Consider the following 22,249-nt stretch of genomic DNA (forward strand, 5'->3'; position numbering starts at 1 on the left):
GCTTTGTTCTGGCCCCGGTTGCGGGGCTGCGCGGGGGCGGCTGCGGGCAGCAGGTGCGGTTTTTCCCCTTAGAGCTGGGTGCCACCGCGGGGGTCTGCAGATGGAGCCCATGGGTTTCACGGTGCCCGGGGACCTCGCCCTTTCGCAGCTGCTCGTGTCTGAGCGCAGGAGCAGCCCGAATTCCCTGGCTGCTCAGCTGTTCGCTGCGCTTCTGTCTGAGCTCAGCCACCAAGAGCATGGATGGCTAAAGGTGGGTCTGGAGAAGAATCTGGAGAAGACAGGCTGCCTGTCAGAGACTTAAGGAGTCCTGCGGCATTCTGATTTATCCCAGCGTGGTCCTTCCTGGAGGAGGGAGGCGGTGGCAGAAGGCATCTCACCGAGGCTCCCTTTGAGCAGAGCTTGGTGAAAGCCAGCATTAATGCCTGTATCGCTGCTGTGCCCGGTGCTGATGCTGGAATGAGGCTAATGCCAGCCAGGAGGGGGAGGGTTGTTAAGGTGGACTGTCATGCTGCTGGTCAGATGGAAGAGGGATGCAGGGCCCCTCTTGCAATTTCTCTTCCCTTTTGGTGCGGCACACCCACACATGAGTAGTCTTGAAGTGGCTGAAGTCTGGCTTTAAGCTGCTCAACGCTACATTCTTCCACTACAAGAAGCCAAAAAACCTCCAAAGGCATCCAGTTAGTGGGGGAGGAAAAGGGAACGTTCTTGTAAAATGTGAGCGATACAGCCTTTCTAGGGCAGCAGAGGAAAGGAAACGCGGCCAGGCTGGGAGCCGCTTTTAATCCTCGCAGGCAGCAGGGAAGGATTTTGTGCTTTAGAAATTAGAATAGCAAAGTGTTTTCTCTTCCATAGCTGTAGTCCTTTGTCATTCTTTAATGTAAGAGTCATTGGGCACTGGAACAGCTGCCCAGGGAGGTGGTCGAGTCACCTTCCCTGGAGGTGTTTAAGGAACGGGTGGATGAAGTGCTGAGGGACATGATTTAGGGAGTGTTAGGAATGGTTGGACTCGATGATCCAATGGGTCCTTTCCAACCTTGTGATTCTGTGATTCTGTGATTCTGTGATTCTTTACGCTGCTGTATTTCCCCTGTAGCGCAGAGATATAAGGGGCCGGCTTCTCCCTTTAGGATGAGGTCTCCTGCATCATGTGGCTATGACACCTTTGCAGTCCACAGACGAGCGAGGTTCTGTTTTCACAGGGCATGTTTGGCAGCCTTTAGTGTTGCTAGCAGCAAACATCTTGTTGAAAGTGTTAAATCATCTGTATGCAAATGCTAAAATGTGTTGGAAGTGTTTCAAAACAGGGCCTTTTATCTGCAGGGGCTGGAACTAGAGGGACTAGAGCAGGGTTTGGCATGTTGCACAGACCAGGGTACGTGACTGTGCATATCTGTCAGATGCTCCTGTTTTGGGTAAGAGAGACAAACCTCACTGACAAGGGAGGGGGCAATGGAAAGAAATCAGTAGCGATGCCAGCAAAAGCTTTCTTAGTAGGGAAGAGAGGGGGCTGAGAGCGATCCGACTGGGACTGTCAGTGATGTAGGGAGGAGATGAAGGAGGGAGCTGGACACATTTACCACACAGTGAGCTTGGAGGGGAGGAGCATGGCTGCTGCACGCTCACACACGCAGAAACACACACACACACTGCGGCAAATTCTGCAGCTGGTGCCTGCTGGCTTATGATTGCAGAAAAAACAAGCTCCAGTTTAAACTCTCTGATCTCAGAGGTGAGGCTGTTTCTATTCCAAGTAGCTCTGGTTTCACTGTGAAAAACCCTGCAGGCTGGGCACTGTTCCAGAATGACAAGGATTCCTCTTCCTTCTGATGGGGCGGGGGGCTTTTGCTGTGTCAGGTCAGTACCCTCCCTCTTTCCTTGTAGCTCCATACTGGTTGGCTGCATCCCGACGCATGTCTGTCCTTATGCTTTCTCCAGCGGTTAGCCATCATATGCAGGCTGGAAACGCTTTTTTCCTCCCTTCCTTTCCATGCCTGTGATCTGACAAGGCCAGGCTGTCAGATCCTCTGCCCTGCTCTTGTTCTGCAGATAGAGAGATGCGTAGCTTTGCAGTGGTTTCTTTCCTGATGAAATAATCCATTTCCTGCCATGTCTTTTTGTCACTCTTCCTTGTGTCTGTGTTGCTGGCATACCTGAGTCATGTCCTCGGCAGATATGGTGATAAATAGATGATGGACATGCACGCAGGAGTATGGTGTGCGATAGCCAGCACAGGCACTCTTTGGTGAAAGCGAGGAAGCCTTGCGTGCGTGAGCAAGAGGTGCAGTGTGTCTTGTCCAAAGGAGCAGGGTTGGACATCAGGGTAAGGGTGGAAGAGGGGTTCCTCAGCATGAGGAAGTTTGTGGGTGCCCCATCCATGGACGTGTTCAACGCCAGGCTGGATGGGGCCTTGGGCAGCCTAATCCAGTGGGAGATGTCCCTGCCCATGGCAGGGGGTATGTGTAATTAGATGATCTTTAAGGTCCCTTCCAACTCAAACCATTCTATGATTCTGTGAGCTGCTGTGGGACATGGTCTTGTCTCTTTGTACATGTTGACACACACACCATCCCGGGTAACTCCTGGCATGGCTGCATCTCACAAAAGAAGAAGAAGAAACTGAGGCACAAATAAGGATCCCCCAACACCTCTTTGTGATAGGTGTCTGGGTACAGAGATCCTAGTAGGTGCCAGCACAGCCACATGTGCATTATCATAGGAAGAAAGTGAGGTGATGGAGACTATCCGTCCTCGCAGTAGCTGTTTATGAGAGCAGATTCCTTGTAAATGAATACTTAGAATTTTATTCAGGGGGGAATTTACTAAGGTGGAAAAAGAGGATTTATTTTTCTTTCCCCTCAAATGTCCTGAATTAGTGACAGGACTCTGTCTTTCTGGACTCCAGCACAAGCCTTGTAGCTACTGACAGGAGAGACTACAGAAAGTATCGAGCTACTTCTGTTCTAACTTCTCAGCTTGTGTTAGTTTTTTTCTTCATTCCCTCGGAGGTGCTTGTTGAATGGTATGAATCCCTCTTACAAAGACATATACTTTTGTTTGTCTGGAGTAGAGACTTTCCTTTCTGCTAAAGTGTTAGGAGTACCAAGTTTCTACCAGGTTTATGAAAGCTGGTGGGGCAGTAGAGGAGAGTGACCCACATGGGTGCCTTCGCTGGGATTGGTACCCACTCTGTTTGGGCTGCCATCTCTGAGCGTGCTGCTGCTTGATCCATTGGCAGTGATGAGAGGAACTGAAGATATTGCAGTGAGCTGCAGGGAACATGGAAGGAGACAGGATTGTCGCAATGGAACAATGCAAGATGGGCAGAAAAAACCCAGTCTTCATTAAATTCCATGCCTCACTGTGCCTTGAGCTCTGCAGCTTGTTTTCACCTTTGCTTCACATTAAAGGACTGAAGATAAATTTCTACATGTGGTGACTGTAGGTCAGTTCTCCTTCTCGCGTGTCTTCAGGATCCCAAAAGTTAGTACTAATGGGATAATTAGTTGTGTATCCAGCTCTCCAGGAAATCTGTGTTCTTCCAAGGCTTTATTCAGAGCTGAACTATGAGCGTTGGTGTACTTGGCCAGCAGATTCTCAGTTCTCCTCAGACAGACCTTTGTCTTGCTGGATCAATCTCTCAAATGTAAAGAATAGTACTCGATTGTTACGTTTTTTTAACGGGGAGTGCACTTTAGATTCACTCCTACCTTTCTGAAAAATGTCATCATCTCGGTTTCTGTGTTTTGAAAGAAATGAGGGAGTCCTTTCTTTGCTTTTGAAAGTAAAGGCTTGCATGAATACTGAGAACTTCAAATGGAAAGAAGACGTGTAAGTCAAAGAGGGGGTAGGATTTGATATGCATGTCTGTTATATGTCCTGCTGAATAACTTGTGTATCTCTTGTATGTATTACTGTCTTTCGTGAGCCTTCTTGTGAAGTACCAAAGTCTCAGGGCCCTGGATCACCATTTACCAGGTGGCCGAGGTTCTTTGTGTCTCTGGCACTCTGCAAAACAGGAAATATTTTGTAAATTTGTACTGACTTTTGAGATCCTGGAGAAGAAGCTGCAAGAGGAGAATGCATCTATTGTCACCGGATAGGCATGTGGAAATCTGTATCCTTGTCTTCAATGTGAAGCAAAGGTGAAAAATCGTAGAGCTTAGGCACAGCTACATGGTTTCAGACCCCTCCTATGCGAAAGGCTGAGCCTTTTCTGACTCCCCTAGGCATCAGCTAAATGCCTTAAGCAGCAGTGGCTTAATAAATGGTTGTTACTGAATATGTTCATGGAATACTTGACCTGAAACTCTTGCAGCTGTTTTAAGGTCAGAGAGTCCATTCCTGCCTCTGGGATGCTGGCTGTGATAAGCAAACAGAAATAGAATCAGAATAGTTTGAATTGGAAGGGACCTTAAAGATCATCCAGTTCCAACCTCCCTGCCACGGGCAGGGACACCTCCCACTGGATCAGGGGGCTCACAGCCCCCTCCAGTGTGGCCTTGAACACCTCCAGGGATGGGGCAGCCACAACTTCCCTGGGCAACCTGGGCCAGTGTCTCACTACTCTCATTGTGAAGAAATTCCTCCTTATGTCTCGTCTAAATCTTCCCCTCTCCAATTTAAAGCCATTGTCCCTCATTGTATAACTCATGCCTTTGTAAAAAGTCCTTCCCCAGCTTTCTTGTAGCTCCTTCAGGTACTGGAAGGGCGCTATAAGATCTCCTCTGAGCCTTCTCTTCTCCAGGTTCAACAACCTCAACTCTCTCAGGCTGTCCTGGTATGGGAGGTGCTCCAGCCCTCGGATCATCCTTGTAGCCCTCCTCTGGACAAATACCAGCTTGCAGGTCATGAGCAGCACAAGTTGTAGCCTTGGCTCTCACCTGGAAACTGGTCCATAAGCTGCATGGTACCACGGCATGGGTGGGCTGCCATTTGCTAGTGTTGCTTTTCATGTATTTTGATAGTCTTGAGAAAATTCCTTTCGGTTGTTTGCAGTGAAAAGAGGAAAGCTGCAAAAGCTTAGTGGTGCTTTTAGCAACATGCTACAGCTACAAATAGATTGTACTAAAAATTATGGGAACATAACTGAGGAGTCTGGATCATTTGTTTCCACTGTTGACTTTCAAGTTAAGAGATTAAGTTAATTGCTTTTGCACTTGCTGTAGCTAACCTTTATTTCACTGAGATCCAACTGTCTCGCCTATGCCACTCTCTGTTAGGCTCCAGTGCCAAGTTCTTAAATAACTAAGGAGAAAACTGGAAGGAAAACGCCATTAGTGTCTCTTTTGAATGTTACCTGAGGAATGTCAGTCTGTCATCAGGCACCCAAGCTGCTGAGAGCTATGTGAGAGAAGTGGGCAAGAAGCCAGTGATTTACTTTCTGGTTGACTAGATTTGTGTTGCGAAAAGCTTCCTAAAATGACTTAAGAGGGGTGAGTTGCAGGACTTAGACAGAAATGCAGACACTGCCCAGGCCACCTAAATAGTAAATGGCTTCAAACAAAATTACTCCCTTCTACGGTAGGAGAATATGGGAAAGGGTGGTTCTCTGTGGCTCTGATCTGTGTGGCATCTTTTTTTGAGGACCAGCTTGCAGGCTAGTAGGTTTGAGCACAATATGTGTTTTGGCCCAGATGCTTGTTGCTAGATTTGCATGAGACATTTAATTGTTATGGGATTTCTTTCTTACTATGGGATTACTTTCTTACTGAACATGAGCCAGCAGTGGCCCAGGTGGCCAAGAAAGCCAATAGCATCTTGGCTTGTGTCAGAAACAGTATGGCCAGCAGGACCCAGGGAAGCGATTCTCCCCCTGTACTCTGCACTGGTGAGGCTGCACCTCGAATCCTGGGTTCAGTTCTGGGCCCCTCACTATAAGAAAGACCTTGAGGTCCTGGAGCGGGTCCAGAGAACAGTGATGAAACTGGTGAAGAGGCTGGAGATCAAGTCTCACCAGGAGCAGCTGAGGGAGCTGGGGTTGTTTAGCCTGGAGAAGAGGAGGCTGAGGGGAGACCTTATTGCTCTTTACAGCTACCTAGAAGGAGGTTGCAGAGGTGGGTGGTGGTCTCTTCTCCCAGGTGACAGCTGATAGGACGAGAGGAAATGGCCTTAAGCTGCATCAGGAGAAGTTTAGATTGGACATTAGGAAAAATTTCCTCACCTAAAGGGTTCTCAGGCCCTGGCAGAGGCTGCCCAGGGAGGTGGTGGAGTCACCATCCCTGGAGGTGTTTAAAAAACAGTAAAGGAGATGCATGGGGACGATTTAGTAGCAGACAGGTATGGTTTGAGCTAATTATCTTGAAGGTCTTTTCCAACCTAATGATTCTATGATTCTATTGGTCCATGTACAAAGGCAAAGACAATTGTTAAGGAAGAGGGAGGCATGGGAACGTGGAAGGGTTCTGTGCCTGCATGGCTCTGAGGGAGTTTTAGAGGTGAGAGGCCCTGAGACAAAAGTGTTCATGGTGGTGAAGGCCTCTTGTAGTCCTTCTTGTTCTCCCGATTGGGGGGGTCAGTCCTCGATTCCCTTTTGTGATCTGCAGGCGGAAAGGGACCTGGCTAAGCTTGGCGATATTAAGAAGTAGGGTCTCCTGTTATGAAATCAGCTCAGTGCAAGGCAGTCTGGTGAGCGGCTGTGGCCGAGCTCGCTCCGGTATTGAGAGATGTCCCTACTCTGCTAAAAACCTTGTGGGCTTCCCCCAAGAGCCTCTCTTTTCAGTGCTGAACAGACAAGGCCTGCATTTGCTAGAAGGGTCAGGAGGCTTTCAAGCTATGAACTTTGAAATAACTTTTTGTATCCACTGCCACTATGTTCCATGCTGTAAATCAGATCCCAGGAATCCATACCATGCAGAGAACCTCTCAAGTGCAACCAGATCCAAGAGTGCGAAGTCAAAACACAAAGATGTTTGCAGAGGACAGCTGCCTTTGGTCAAGGACTGGCAGGATGCAGGGTCCACAGCTGCTGTAATACCCATGTCTTGGTTGGAGATAGCAATCTGCAAGTTGTCTTCAAAACAAGCAGGTGAGAGGGAAGAAAAGCCACTTAGAATGTGAATACTAACGGCAAGGAACAGGAAGGAGGTTGGAGGAGTTTAAGCAGATGCCGGAAATCAGAGGCAGAAGCCTCTTGCCAGAAATTCAGCTACTCAGTAGGCAAACAGGAGGAAATCTCAGAATTATTTCCTTATTTGTGACAGCCATTCCCTCCTTGATAAACCTGAGCTCCCTGCCTCATGCAGCTTGCTTACGCATTTCACATTGATCAGTTGTCAAAAAAACCACCCAGATAGAGGAATAGGGCAGTATCCAGATATGTCAAAACTAGGAGAATAGGAGAAATGCACAGTTTTCTTCAATCTGTGCTGTGTTCTGGATGTCAGAATCTGTATCCTGTGATACATTTTCTTGTTCAAGTTAAGAAATTCTAAGATGCCCAGCTCTGCAACTTACAGGGAGCTTGGGCCTGGAATCTGGAACAGGACATCTGCCCTAATACCAACAGGAACAGTTCTGTGGCAGCCTCTGCTTGGGGACTGGCAGCAGATCACAGCTGGAGTCCCATGGATGAGGAAAATGTGAAACATTAATTTGGTTTCCAGAGGGACCATCTATAAAGTCTGCTGGGGGCTGGACTGATGGAGTGAGGGCACCAGCTAACAGGATATATAGGGTGGTTTTAGATTTCCTTTTGTGAGGTTAGCTGGAGGCTTTTAAGGTGCTACAGGTCCAACCCCTCGCAGCGGGAGTTAACACCATTGTGAGAGCTGTGTTCCTGGTTGATGTGAATGCCATACACTTTGACAGCAAAGGACGCAAGACTGGCTTGATTGGCACAGCAGCTGAAAGGAGTGATTCTGCACCTGCACATTGGATAGAAGTGGGCTGCATCAAAAGAAATGTGGCCAGCAGCGCGAGGGAGGGGATTCTGCCCCTCTCCTCTTCTCTTGTGAGAACTCACCTGGAGTACTGTGTCCAGTTCTGGAATCCTCGACATAAGAAGGATATGGAACTGTTGGAACAGGTCCAGAAGAGACTACAGGGATGATCCGAGTGCTGGAGCACCTCCCATACAAGGACAGGCTGAGAGAGTTGGGGTTGTTCAGCCTGGAGAAGACATCGAAGAGACCTTATAGTGACCTTCCACTACCTGAAGGGGGCTTACAAGAAAGCTGGGGAGGGACTTCTCACAAAGGCATGAAGTGATAGGATGAGGGGCGATGGCTTTGAATTGGAGAGGGGCAGATTTAGACTAGACATAAGGAGGAAATTCTTCACAATGAGGGTGGGGAGGCCCTAGCCCAGGTTGCCCAGGGAAGTCTTGCATTCCCCATCCCTGGAGGTGTTCAAGACCAGGCTGGATGGGGCTATGAGCCTCTTGGTCCAGTGGGAGGTGTCACTGCCGATGGCAGGGGTGTTGGAATTAGATGATCTTTTGTAACTCAAACCATTCTGTGATTCTATGAAGTGCTCATCTTGTCCGTTAATGCAGCTCAATAGTGGCATAACTTCCAGCTGAGGGGCATTTAACAAATGGATAGGAACATTAACTTCTGGAATACAGAATATATATAATGTATATAGTAACTAGATCTGTGCCTTCAATTAATGATTCTAAAATGGCTGAGCTACCAAATTGCTCTTAGCATAAAAGTGAAACAGTATGTGCAATTGGGAAGCAATGAGATGGTTGCTATGGTTGGCACAGTATAGAAATAGAAATAGAAGATGCCTGGGAGAGGAGCTGTAGATGGCATGAAAATATCACAGGGAGGAGGAAAGACAGGAAAACACAGGCTCATGGTCAGGGGGAGTATCTGCTGGGATGTGGCAAGTGCTTGCAACCTCTCATACCTTGAAGAATATTTCACTTCCTTCTGTTGCCCGGCTGCTGGCTCCCCTTTGGGGTAGTTCCCCAAGAGGCGGTCAGGCATTTTGCAGAGCCTGTTCTTACCTTAAAGCATGATCGGTTCTTCTGACCTGAAGTCAGATCATAGTAGGGTAAGTTATTAAACATCTCCAGCTAGATGCACAAACGGCCGGCTGAACGTGCCAAGAGACACTTCAGCCCTCTCCATCCCGACAAACTCAGCCTTGGTTCTGGAAACCAGACCTCGTTCTTCTTCACCCCAGACCATTCTATGGTTGGACTTGATGATGTCAAAGGTCTTTTCCAACCGGGCAATTCTATGATTCTGTGCCCTTCCTGCTTTGTGTACACACACACCACTGTTTTTACAGTAATCAATTTAATCTGTTGTGCTTTTCCACGTTCTTTTCAATCTGTTGCTGTCTTCTTTTGACCCTAATGACTATTATTGCTGTGTTTTTCCTTTCTTTGTTTTGTCTAGCGTGCTTCTTAATTAATTTCACTCTTTGACTCTGCTCTTGCTGAGAAGCTTCTCTCCTTCTTGGAGCTGTCTTGCTGATGCTGTCATCTTTCTATGCCTTTTTGCACCAAGCTCCCTAGTTGCAAAGTTCTGCAGCTTTTAAGGCTTTTTCTCTGCCTCTGGGCTGTTCTAAAGTTAGTGACCATTCTGTCCCAAACGTTCTGTGCTCTCTTCTTTCCTTCCCTTAGCCCTTTATGGCTCCTTTTACACTGAGAGACTTAGGCTTTACCGGTGTTTCTGGGAAGCACATCTGTGACCAGTTTTCCTGTTTGTCCTCCTGCAGACAACCAGGCAGAGGCTGTGGATGGAAACACTCTGTCTGGAGCCCTTGAAGAAGTATGAGATGTGTCCATGGCTCTGTTCTGGCTCACCTAATGCCCTCATACATGCTGCATCCCTCTCCACTCAGTCCTCTGTGTGCTGTAAAGCCAAGCCTCCTGTCCAGGCTGGGTGCGATGCATGTCATCCTTTTCTCCGCATACATAGCCACCCATTGAGAAGCCCTTGAAGTCTATGGGAGTTTTAGTGCATCTGGTGCTGCCTTCCTGAGCAGGTTCTCTTCTACCCTCTGCCAGCTTCAGTTGAACTGCACTGTGGGTAATAGTGGTAAATACACTATTTGTACCCAAAATTCCCATCCTTCTGTGGCTGTGGGGTTAACTAAAGCTAAAACCAATACCTGTAGATTTCCCCTTGTTCACAGGCTGCAGTCAGTGTGTGTGCGCTTTCAGGTCTGCAGTCCCACGGCAATGCTTTGCTTTGTAGAGATGTTGGAATTATCTTCACTCTCTGTGCACGCTGCTTCGGGTTTTACTGTCCTTTGTCATTGCTTATTCTGTCCCTCCAGATGAGGTGTCTCCAGTTGCACATTCATAGGGCTTTATTTCATGGTGCTATGATTTTAACTGTGACTCAGCATCCTCACATGAAAAATCATCACACGCTACTTTGAAACTTCCATAGAAAACAAAAACTCACACATACAATACTGCCTTCTTCCTCAAACATCATTGGCTTCCGCTTCTTTTCTAGGTGCAGTTTGAAATCCCTCCTGTCTGGGAATCCCTTTTGCGCTCTTTTCCATTGCTCCACAGGACAGGACGTAGCTCTGCCTTAGCCTTCCCTTACAGGGCCTCAGTGCTTTGCTACAGCTTCTTGCCTCTCGATTTTCAGCTTATTTTCATATTCCACTAAAAATACACTTTCCCTTTGCTAGTACACAATGATTTTCTATTTCTTTAGGTAAGAGAAAATCACTAAATAAAATCTCTAAGGAGATAGATCTTTAGATTTAGCCATTGATAAGTAAATAGATACTTATCTATCTATTTCTGCAGTGTTTGAGGACCTGAAAATAGAAATTGTATGAATTTAATATTTCCTGTAGACTTTTTCAGACCATGAGAGGCACAACACTTGCTGGTGGACCACAAAATACTGCCTGAAGCCAATTCCTCATCATTCTCAGCTGTTGAATCACACTAGAAAGCTAAAACTACAACACTAATGATGTTTTTATTATAATGAGTAGTTATTGTAGCTATCACATGTTGTGAATACAAGCTCGGGGAAGTAGCTGTAGGACAGCCCTTTTGGCTGTGGTCACCTTGTGAACTGGTTGTCCCCTTTGCTCTGCTCTTGCCTGGAAAAGAAACAGAAGAGCTGGATGTGCCCAGAATTGCTGGGGTCAGGTTTCTGCAGGCACCTATATCCAGCAGCTGGGCACCAGTTTACCCTGCAGCCTCCCACCCAGGACTTGAAACACAGAATCACAGAATCACAAGGTTGGAAAGGACCCATTGAATCATCGAGTCCAACCATTCCTAACACTCCCTAAACCATGTCCCTCAGCACTTCATCCACCCGTTCCTTAAACATCTCCAGGGAAGGCGACTCGACCCCCTCCCTGGGCAGCTGTTCCAGTGCCCAATGACTCTTACTGTGAAGAATTTTTTTCTGATATCCAACCTGAACCTCCCCTGACGGAGCTTCAGGCCATTCCCTCTTGTCCTGTCCCCTGTCACTTGGGAGAAGAGCCCAGCTCCCTCCTCTCCACAACCTCCTTTCAGGTAGTTGTAGAGAGTAATAAGGTCTCCCCTCAGCCTCCTCTTCTCCAGGCTAAACAACCCCAGCTCTCTCAGCCGCTCCTCGTAAGACGTTCTCCAGCCCCTCACCAGCTTCGTTGCTCTTCTCTGGACACGCTCCAGAGCCTCAACATCCTTCTTGTGGTGAGGGGTCCAGAACTGAACACAGTATTCGAGGTGCGGTCTCACCAGTGCTGAGTACAGAGGGAGAATAACCTCCCTGGACCTGCTGGTGACCCCATTTCTGATACAAACACCTCTTAGTCTTTTCTGGGCAGCTGACACCGTGTTCCAGCTCGGGTCCTCACCTGGTGTATCTGCTTATCTTGCCTGGAAGTTTCATCTTGTCTGACGCAACACTACCATAAAAAAGTAAGGAGCAACAGAGAGGGCAATGTTCTGTCGTTCCTGTAAGCACATCTAAGTGCATCTGCTGGAGTGCTGGGGGCTGTGTTTGACCTCTGGAGATGGAACCAACAGGCAGATTCTGAGCTGCACCAAGGCAAAGATGCCTCCCTAACCGCAGGGTGCTGTCAGTCCAGGGCGTTCTTTGTGTCCCCTGTTGAGATGGCTGCAGCTTGCATAATTAAGTAATTATTCCTTTCAGTTGCTGGGGGAGGGAGCAAAGACACTCACTGTACAGTCTGATTATTTGGGATGTAGATGTGTGAGGATCTCGTTCACGTCTCGTGAGTGTTTCAGCTGTACACAAAAGAAATAGGCTTCAGCCGAAGGGACCGGGAGCAATCCTGCTCCGCCTCTGGCAGGGAGCAAGTAGGAGGTCGCCCATCTCCTGAGAGAGCGTGCCAGTGAGCAGGACAGTGGCCACTGCGTCCTCTTCTTTCGGGATTTCTGCTGTCCTCCAGGGAGACATCGGCTGGATATAGGCCTCCAGCGTTCCACCCAGACTGCACGGGAGGAGCTGCAGGTGAGAATTTCTTAGGAGTGCAGAAGCGATGGTGTAGTGTTGGGCCTGGGTTCTTTCCAGTAAAGTAAAAATAACTGATGGATCACTTCTTAAGAAAAAAAATTTCAATTGCTTTTATTGATAATTTTAGCTGCTGTTGCGCTCTAACAAAGGTGTTCTGTTGTAATCGGAAAACCTTAATAATTTTGCTTTGAAGTGAAAATAAATGTTCTCTAAGGACAGTTCATTAGTAAAACAATTTACCATTGCAGCCAGCACACACAGTATATAAGCTCTGGAACCTAATGGACATCCTGTGGAAACTTATTGAAGCTGTGGGTCATCCTCTCTTGCCAAGGAACTGGCCAAGCTGCTTTCCTTGTGTCCAGGCGATCTCTTTGGAGGTGGGCTATAACTTGGGATGCGATGGTGCCTGTTTCCTGTGTCCCTAAGCTCCCAGAAGTGGAGACAGCCTGTGTCCCGCGGCCAGGGTAGAGGCTGATTCTGACACGTCCTAGGCTCTCATTTATCCTCTAAGGTCGAGCCAGTGTGAAACACGACCATTCGCTCTCCGCACTGCAGTTGTAGCGGCAGCAGCTCCTGCTGCCTGCACAGTGCTGGACTGGTAGAGGTGCTCTGCTGGAGTCGCTGCCTCTCTCTGCGGAGAGGACATTATGAGTTTGGTTAAAATTGAATTTGCCCAGAATCTTTCCTTCCTAGAGCCCATCACAAATGCTTGCACACTGTTCAGCGCCTCTTCAGCCAATCCCTCTGTGGAAGGGTTTATTTTTAAATGTATTCAGGACTCTCCTCTGGAATTGCTTGAGCACAGGGACAGCAGGAGGGCGGTGTGCAAGACTTTGTCAGGGGGCTCTGTAGTGCAGTCCAGTTCATACTGTGGGGGCTGTGGGTGCCCACAGATTGCCCACACGTCAGAAGTCACCGAAGCTTGTCTCAAGGGCTGATACATCCCCTGGATCTGTGGTAACAGGCCAGGGCTTTTAGTCCTGTGGTACAGCAAGGACGCCGAGGTGCAAAGAATCCAACAGATGTTTCTGATGTGCACAAATCTGTAGGTAAGGAGGAGCTGAAGGGTGAATTAGCAGTTGCTGACTTGTGCACTGACTTCCAAAGCCATATTTGCGTTTATTTTTTTAATTTCAGAACACATCTTAGTAGCTGGGAGAGCATTCCAAATCCCGACTGGCCATAGCTGATCCTACCAGCTGTATGCTGCTCAGTTTGCATGCTGAAGGAAGGTGCTTCACAGCAGTGTGACCTTCAAGTGCTGGTGTAGGACATTGCTTCCATCAGGAGCATGTTCACTCCTCTCCCTCGCTCCTAGACAGCACAGGACCTTCTTGGTCTTCTGGAGGGGTGCATCTGTATTGCAGCAGGAGGCAGGAAGATAGTTTTGCACAGGTGAAATAGGAGGCAGGACCCTGCTCTGAATTCTGTGCGAGACCTTTCCTCCCTTTCCTTTGGTCTTTGTAATCTGTCCCCCAAGGAGCTGTAGTTTGCAGTACTTAATACAGGCCTGGAGTGTTTGTGAATGAACGCATTGTTTCATATCTCTGAATGGACACCATTTGGAGCTGGATCCTTTTTCTCTCATTGGCACTGAAGAAGCTGCAGTTGGAGACTCCACTGCCTCAGAATGAAAGTCAGTTACCATCTCAGCTTCGTGATGGTTTAGGGAGTGTTAGGAATGGTTGGACTCGATGATCCAATGGGTCCTTTCCAACCTTGTGATTCTGTGATTCTGTGATTCTGTGATGTCATTTCAGAATGAAGGAAACAGCAGTCTTTCAGCTTGCACTGGCTTTTGTTGATTATGCAGGTACCTGCATTCTGAGAACCGTCATGCATGCGTCTTCGGAGGTGGCCTTCTTTTGATAGAGCATCAGGAGGACCATGTAATGCAAGGCTCAGCTCTTTGCTAAAGCGTAGCAAAAGGTACTGAGCTGTAGTGATAGCTATTCTGCTGTAAAAAGAGTCTTTTCAGAAGTGCCATCCTGAGCAGATATGTTCATAATGTCAGGTGAGAGATTAGAAAGGAAGAGTTGGTTTTCGACCGTGGCTTGTGTGCCTTGAGAACATGTCAAAGTTTCACCAACTTTGGGTGAAAAAAAGTTTGGGATTTTTGGGATTTTTTTTTTATCAATGTGCTGTTGGTGTTTGCTTTATGGGTAGAACCTGGCCTGGTAAGCCCAAGTGATATTGGGAACAGAGGAGACAAAGCGTGTGGGAAGGACAAGGGCGGCAATGAAGAATAAAGAATGCTCCCTGGAGGGGGAGAGGTTTGCTTTCTAAGGGTTCTCTCCCTCGAGATGGCTCCTTCAGGCACTGGCCTAGGTGACCAAAGCTCCCAGAGTCAAGAAGCTGAGTCCCACTGCCCTGACAACTGGTCTCTGATTTCAGCATGGTGAGTTATGGCCATGGTTCTCCCAGTTCTGATCAACAGATTAACAAATCCTCTGAGCGCTGGTAGTCTGAAAGATTAAAGCAAACAACAAGCAGCAGCTCTTGCAGCTATCCTTGCCAGCCCTCTGCAGTAGCGCAGGATTTATTATTTGGCTACAGGGTTTTTTAGGTGTTTTCAGTTAGAGTGGCAAAACACGTTGCGTACAGGGATCTGTATTGGCAGCATGACCTCCTTTTCGTCCTGCATGACCATCTGTTTGCTTCCAGGATCATCTCTTTCTTGGGCATCCTGTTTGTCACACAGTTACCCTAGAGCTCTGTTCTTTCTTTTAGCCCAGACTGACCTCCCTGCATCGCCCTCTCTGCCTGACCGCTAAGTGCTAAAATCACAGTGGCTGCTCCTTCGTTCTCTCACCCATTGTCTCCTTGCACGCGCAGACAGTCTTGGGGGGTTAATTCACACCAACTCCAAAAATCTGTGTGGCTTTGCTCATCACTCCACCATAACAAAATTAATTCTACACCTGATGGGCCACATAATTATAAAGTATCACAACTCATAAGGCGATCCATAAGGATCATCAAGTCCTACTCCCTGCTCCTCGCAGGACTATCCAAAACTAAACTATATGACAAAGAGCATAGTCCAGACACTCCTTGAACTCTGGCGAGCGTGGGGCCGTGACCACTCCCCTGGGGAGGCTATTCCAGTGATGTTCACCCTCTCAGTGAAGAGTCTTGTCTTAATGTCCAATCCAGACTGCCTCTCACACAGCTGCATTCCCTTTCCTTGTGTCCTGTCGGTGGTCACCAGAGAGAGGAGACCAGCACGTCTCCCTGTGCTGCCCCTGGTGAGGAAGCTGTAGGCTGTGGCACAGGCACCCCTCAGCCTTTCTGGTACGCGAGCTACAACTACTCTTCAAAAAAGCAAATGATGACACTAAGCTGACACTAAGCTGGGAGGAAGTGTGGATCTGCTGGAGGGTAGGGAGGCTCTGCAAAGGGATCTGAACAGGCTGGACTGCTGGGCCGAGACCAATGGGATGAGGTTTAACAAGGCCAAATGCCGGGTCCTGCACTTGGGGCACAACAACCCTATGCAGCGCTACAGACTGGGAGAAGAGTGGCTGGAGAGCTGCACGGAAGAGAAGGACCTGGGGGTAATGGTTGACAGCAACTGAACATGAGCCAGCAGTGTGCCCGGGTGGCCAAGAAGGCCAACGGCATCTTGGCTTGGATCAGAAATGGGGTCACCAGCAGGTCCAGGGAGGTTATTCTCCCTCTGTACTCAGCACTGGTGAGACCACACCTCGAATACTGTGTTCAGTTCTGGACCCCTCACCACAAGAAGGATGTTGAGGCTCTGGAGCGTGTCCAGAGAAGAGCAACGAAGCTGGTGAGGGGCTGGAGAACAAGTCTTACGAGGAACGGCTGAGAGAGCTGGGGTTGTTTACCCTGGAGAAGAGGAGGCTGAGGGGAGACCTTATTACTCTCTACAACTGCCTGAAAGGAGGTTGTGGAGAGGAGGGAGCTGGGCTCTTCTCCCAAGTGACAGAGGACAGGACAAGAGGGAATGGCCTGAAGCTCCGTCAGGGGAGGTTCAGGTTGGATATCAGAAAAAAATTCTTCACAGTAAGAGTCATTGGGCACTGGAACAGCTGCCCAGGGAGGGGGTCGAGTCGCCTTCCCTGGAGGTGTTTAAGGAACGGGTGGATGAAGTGCTGAGGGACATGGTTTAGGGAGTGTTAGGAATGGTTGGACTTGATGATCCAATGGGTCCTTTCCAACCTTGTGATTCTGTGAAATCAGACTTTCCCTCCCTTCCATGAGTGCAGCCTGCACATCCTGAAATGCCCCTGTTAGCGTCAGCAATGGAAGTTCTCTGGTATTGCTTGCAGAAGCTGTTGTTCACCTCTGGGACATTTTTGTGTCAGCTCCTGCCGCCTACCTCCAGGAGGTGGCTGCTGTATGTATACGCTCTCTGACCCTGCAGGATGAAGGTGAGGAGGAGAATGCCCCTGTCTCTTGGCTGGCATTTCATTGAGGGCATGAACAAGGTGCGTTTGTGTAGCAAATCTTGACAGCAAGCACTTTGTCCGTGTAAAAGGCAGCCAATGCCATGAGTCAAAAAATACTGAAGAGACAGAAATCAAATGAGAAAGCAAATACATGGTCAAGTTCGTGCAGCATCCAGAGGTAAAATACAAGGGCTTCATGATTTCCTAGTAAGTATAAAGCTGGTCAATGCAGTCATGATGAGGAAAAGAGTTGGAGTGAACATGGAGGTGGCTAAATTTGTAGGTGACTCACTTGTATCTAGAAAAGACTATGAGGAAGTGCTGCTTCTAAATTGAACAGTCATTAGAGCACACTAGAAAGATTAAACCCTCAAGACTTCTTATGGGGGGCCAATTAGTAGTGTCATGACAGTGAGAAATTTAGATTTAGTACCCCCAACCGACAATCTTTGTTTGATGCAAAGCTAGTGTCAGGTTATGTTATGATGCATGAAAAAATAGGATAGGGAATAATGCAGAACATACAATAAGGCCATCTTCTGTGTTCCTTCTCATCTCATATACTTCTTACTCATCCTAATGACCATAGCAGGACTGGAAGAGCTTGGGGGTAGGTGGCAGTGGTTATGAGGGACTGGGGAAACTCCTCTTAAGGAACAGATGGTGAAGACTGGGGGCTTTCTGCCTTTTCTGCAACTTTGTGCAACCTATTCCAGTGTTTGCCCGCCCTCACAGTAAAAGAAGTGTTTCTTTGTCCTCAGATAGAATTGCATGTGTTTTAACTTGTGCCTCTTGCCCTGAAACTGAGTCCGATTTCCCCATCTTTGTCCCCTCTCATTCCCCCAGGAATTTTTGCGTATTGATAAGATCCCTCTCTCACCCTAAGCCTTCTCTTTTCCATCCTGAACAGTCAGTGTGTTCAGCCTACCCTCATACAAAAAGGCTTCAGTCCCTCAGTCATCTCCACGGCCCTTCACAAGACTCACTGCTTCACCATTCTTCCCTTCCATCTGCCAGCAGCTGCTGCCCTGCAGCCTGAACCCTTCTCTTTCTCTCAAGTGTGAAGGGGCAGCCCCTCTGGGGGCAGAGAGGATGCGAGCAGAATGCAAGCTGGCCATGCTTTGTTTCCCTGTCTCGGCAGTGACAGCTCAGCTGCTCGGACTCGAGTCGCAGAAATGGCAGGGTGGCCGTATTTCCCTGCCCTTCGGCATCCCAGCGACGGTTGCCCAGCCTGCAGCTGTCAGCTTGGCCGTGGCTGCACGGTGCCCAAGAGCCCTTCTTCCCTGTGGCACTGGAGGAGACGGCTGCTGTTTGTTCTGCGCACCGGGCTGTGTTCCCTCAGTGACATGGATAACAACTGCTGAGACTGGATGTCCAGGCAGCAAGGCAGAGCCTGGGCAGTGGCGTGGGTGTCGCTTTGTCCCAGACTTGCTGTTGGAAATGGGAGCGGATCATGTCTGTTGCAGATGGTCTGAGTAGCATGGGAGGGGAGGTCCTGGTGTGGGATGAGCTGCGTGAGACCTGCCTGATGCAGGCAGTGAGGAAGCTCCTTGTGCTCGCTGCTGGGGTCTAAGCAATGCTGGCAATACCTTTACAATTGCCGTTACCTCGAGGATGAGTGGGTTTTTGCTTCTTTGGCTGCAGCGAGAACTTCCTGGGCCCTCCTGACCTGCACCACCTGCTGCCCTCCCACTCTGCTCCCCACGGGCTCACTTAGTTCCTTCTTTGTGCAGGGGCTTGGTCCCAGCCTCTCCCATCCACACACCACATCTCACCACATGAAGTGGCAGAAACGCCACTGAACTCAGTGCAAGTGTTTCCTTGGCACAACAATAGTTTTGTTTCAGTCTGGAGGGATTATATTTAGACAAACTGAAAGAACACAAGCTCAGAAGCAGCTAGAGATGCAGAGTATAAATAGTTCTGCTGAGAGCTTAGGGCTACTCTCATTTGGCTGAAAGTTGCCTTCTGGGTATATCTGTCTGGTTTATACTTAATTGCTGGCAGCCAGAGTAAAACATCCCAGTAAACTGGGTTTGATTAACACTGTACTGGGCATTGGCTTTTCTCTGACCTGTTTCTTTTTGTGTTTTTTTGGTGTCTTTCTCTGAAATACCAGTTTGATCAAGCCATTTTAGAAGGGTTGAAATCTGATTAGAAAAAGAGCTGATAGGAGGTTGCCGAATAGAGAGAGTGGAAAGAACATTGCAGATAGCAGCGATTGTCTGGAACATGAAAATCAGAAACAGAAATAGGTGTCCATTTTCAATCATCTGTGGCCCTGCGCTCTATATGAGGAGTTAAAGCCTATGAAAGATTTAAACTCTATAAATCGTAGAATCATAGAATGGTTTGGGTTGCAAGGGACCTTAATGCTCATCCAGTTCCACCCCCACAGGGACACCTCTCGCTGGATCAGGTCAGACGTTTAAGTTCTAAGTGTCTGGCTTGTAGAGTGGAAGTGATGCACAGAGGCAGGTGTTTGCAAAGACCAGAATCCAAAAGATTGAGTGTTATCTGCAGTGTCAAAGGAGATGCAGCAGGGTGGTCTGTGCATTGTCCCACTTCCCAGCGCTGTTTGACATGGACACACAACGATGGCTTTAGCCCTGACTTTTGGGATGGCAGGCACTCAGCACTGTTCTTTCTAGTACATCAGTAGGGCTCAGGCATTATGTCAATATTTTGCCAAATATCCATGTAATGCCCATGCCAAAGTGAGCACACAAACTGCTTTTTTGCACTACCAGGCTCCTGCTTGCTCTTCTTTGGCTCTTCCTTTTTTTGCCTAAATATATAGAGAGCGCTGTCCTGCCTGGGTACCTGTGTGTAACTCTTACAGGTAGGAGACAGGAGAACAAGCATTCCTATCATCTAGGTGGTTCCTATAGCAGTAGTTTACCTCATTAATCCACATTTGGATTAACGAAAAAAACTTTGTAAGAGAAAAAACTTACTAAGAATGATGAGAGATCCATTATTAGTGTTGCGCTGCTCTAAGGAAGGCAGGGTTGGGAGGCACCGGCTGGCTCACGTAGTCCTATGGTGACTAAGGCTTGGACAACATCCAGCGATGCCTCTTCATGGTAGCTGCAATGAGGCAGGATGCTTCTGTCTGGAGAGGAGAATTGGTAGGTACCAGTGTTTATGGAGTGCAGCTGCCTGGCTGCCAGACTTCAGAACACATTGGAGTTGAGTTGCAAATTGTGCTGATCCGTAGCTAGGATTTATTTCCTTATTACTGAAAAGAGTTTGCTTCATTCTGTGACACCCAGGTGATTAATTGGGTCTGGAATGCAAGTTGAAACCTTGTGATCAAACCCACGCTGAAGTGGAAATTGCGAGGCTAAAACATTGGTGGGCCGATATTGTCTCATCATCTTTTCTCATCCTGTCTAATCCTTTGTCTCTCCCCAGGGCAAAGAATCCTCCATCACCGGAGTGATACCCTGGAGACAGTGATCCTAGTAAATCCCGATGTGGACAGCGTTGTGTCTGAGGTAAGGACCAGATTCCAGCAGGTTTTCTCCACATCAGCTTTCCTGCCCTTTCTTAACGTAGAGGTCATGATCATCACACTTCATGCCTTCTGAGAAGTTTGAACGTGCTGCCAGTCTGCTGTAAGGCCTGGTGAAGTGGCCAGTGGTTCTCGTCCTGCCAGTGAGATGAACGTAGTAACCAGTGCTCTGTGGCAGAATTTACTGCCAAAGAAACATGAGTGTGGCTTCTTGTGTGCTTGCCCTTTAAGACTGAGCTGCTTCCTGGAAGAGTTTGTACCATAGAATTGCCTGGTTTTTAAGGCTTTCTCAGGAGCTCGGGGAGTTTCCTAGCAAACAAACTGGAGGGCTTATGAACCTTGAGCATTCTAGTTTGAGGAGAGTCTAAATGTGCTGCGCTCATACATGGCCCTCCAGTCTATATGAGGAGTTAAAGCCTATGAAAGATTTAAACTCCATAAATCATAGAGTCATAGAATGGTTTGGGTTGGAAGGGACCTTAATGCTCATCCAGTTCCACCCCCGCAGGGACACCTCCCACTGGATCAGGTCAAACATTTAAGTTCTAAGTGTCTGGCTTGTAGAGTGGAGGTGATGTGCCAAGGCAGGTGTCTGCAAAAGACCAGAATCCAAACAATTGTGTGTTACCTGCAGTGTCAAGGGAGATGCAGCAGGGTGGTCTGTACGTCATCCTGCTTCACAGCGCTGTTTGACATGGGCACAAAATGATGGCTTTAGCCCTGCCTTAGCCCTGCCAAAGATTTTGTCTTGGCATTGATCTGCTTTCTTGGTGTGCGTTATGAGGTGAGATGGAACTGTGTCAGGCAGGCAGTAGCAGTATCTTCCCTCTTCAATAACATCCTCTCTTGTATGTGGAAAACTACGTTTTGGCTACTTGTGAATAATGCATAAGTACTGCCTGTCCATGTGATTGCATTTCTGGGTGCTGGTGAGGAATGCAGATGTGTGACTGCAACGCTGTCTCATGGTAACAGGTCCGTTCACTGGTGTGTGATTCATCAGCGCACAAACTACTGATCCTCTGTGGTCAGAGCTCAGACCAGGAAGGAGACCTGATCCTGCAGACAGGAACCTTCACCTACCAGAATTTTGCTGAGATCCTTTCAGACACTGAGGTGAGTGTGAGCAGTAAGCCAGCACGTCATCTCCTGTTCACAAAGCGCATGGGAGAGCAATGCAGCCTGCGCCGCTCCTTCGGGTGGCAGATCCACAGAGGGATGCTGTGGAAGTCAAGAAGAGAGTTGTACACCATAAATACTTCATGCTATAGCCTCAGGCATCTTGTTTTAACTTCTTGGCTGAAGTTTTCCAAGGTGACAGACATGGGTGATTCCACCTTAAAGTGCTTGGTTTGAAATAACCTTCCAGACTGGCTCTGCAGTGGGCAGACACTCAAAATTTCTTAAAGCAGGTCTTAAAATACCTGTAGGCAGCTTCCAAAAAACAGCCAGCAGAGGCCCTCATCACCCTAGTAAATATGGATATTTCTTTTCATTTCACAGTCAGTCCAGCAAGCATAAGCTGTTCACAAGGCTCAGAGTGTTGGTTAAGGGTCTGTAAAGATGATAAAGGGATGACTAAAAGCTAAGTTTGCAGAATCATTCAGGATGGAGGGGTGGTGGGGACATCTGTAGACCAATCTCCTGCTCAGAGCAGGGTCAGCACTGAATTTAGACAAGACTGCTCAGGGCTTTGTTCAGTGGAGTCTTGAAAACCTTACAGGACATCTCAGAACCTCTGCTCCAATGCTAATTATCTTAGCTAGGTGTGTGAGCCAAACACAGGGAAAGCACAGGAACAACTACAAAGACACAGATGAAATGAAAAGAATAAATTTATTTCATTATCTCACTTCCCAGGCAACTCTGGTAAACAACACCCAGGCAGAGGGAATGCAAGCACTGCAGAG

The 22,249-nt window shown here is 48.0% G+C and overlaps 1 protein-coding gene and 1 long non-coding RNA gene across 3 annotated transcripts in view; one reads left to right on the top strand and one right to left on the bottom strand.

Moving 5' to 3' along the window:
* The window catches only part of MAP1A (microtubule associated protein 1A), a 58,542-nt gene that overhangs the window by 20,370 nt on the left and 15,923 nt on the right, over positions 1-22,249 (top strand). For both annotated transcript variants that reach the window (XM_054077284.1, XM_054077285.1), the window contains exons 2-3: positions 20,240-20,322; positions 21,315-21,455. The gene's annotated coding sequence lies outside the window, so the exon portion shown is untranslated. The remainder of the gene's footprint in view (positions 1-20,239; positions 20,323-21,314; positions 21,456-22,249) is intronic.
* Positions 1,876-8,100, bottom strand: LOC128853345 (uncharacterized). Its single transcript, XR_008451812.1, has 3 exons — positions 7,961-8,100; positions 6,847-7,009; positions 1,876-4,359 (listed from the first exon to the last, which is right to left on the bottom strand). It is a non-coding gene; the product is annotated as an uncharacterized LOC128853345 (long non-coding RNA).

Source organism: Cuculus canorus, chromosome 12 (assembly GCF_017976375.1).
Source record: "Cuculus canorus isolate bCucCan1 chromosome 12, bCucCan1.pri, whole genome shotgun sequence".
Taxonomy (NCBI): Eukaryota; Metazoa; Chordata; class Aves; order Cuculiformes; family Cuculidae; genus Cuculus; species Cuculus canorus.